The 461-nt window shown below is 49.7% G+C and overlaps 1 protein-coding gene across 1 annotated transcript in view; it reads left to right on the top strand.

The window, feature by feature from the left end:
• Nucleotides 1–461, top strand: part of DBH (dopamine beta-hydroxylase (dopamine beta-monooxygenase)) — a gene marked incomplete at its 3' end in the record, with an annotated part of 10,331 nt that overhangs the window by 3,246 nt on the left and 6,624 nt on the right. The window lies entirely within an intron of this gene.

The raw sequence follows: 461 nt of genomic DNA, 5'->3' as shown, positions 1-461 counted from the left end.
GAAGGAGGGGGGTTGTGGCAGGAGCCGGAGGGACGGCAAACAGAGCCGCTGCGGTGTGCTTGTGCGTGATTCGGTGAAGTCTCTCTGGCTCTGCATTCACCGCTCCCCTGTGAGATGGGATTTGGGGTAAACCTTCCCAGGAGGGATGTCGAAGAGCTTCAGGGTCTCAGCAATGGGCCTTGGGTGTGGGCAGAAATCGGTGCAAGGCTCGTTTCAGATGAAAGCCTTTGGTGGGCAGGATATTTTAAAGCCAACGTGGGCACAGAGTGTCCTTGAGCTCTTGTTGCTGGTTTTCAAAAGCTTGTCTTGTGGTGAGAAATGTCTACTGTCTGCCAAAACACAGAGAGCCCTGGAAGAAAAAAATCTCTGTGTGAACCAGGAAAAGACTTGCAGGTCTTTATTCTCTGATTCTTTAAGAAAAAATTATTCTCTTTTTCCTTTCTTCCTTACCTTGTGTCCAG

Source organism: Cariama cristata, unplaced genomic scaffold (assembly GCF_000690535.1).
Source record: "Cariama cristata isolate BGI_N322 unplaced genomic scaffold, ASM69053v1 scaffold1796, whole genome shotgun sequence".
Lineage (NCBI taxonomy): Eukaryota > Metazoa > Chordata > Aves > Cariamiformes > Cariamidae > Cariama > Cariama cristata.
This window is presented reverse-complemented; position numbering and strand designations above follow the sequence as displayed.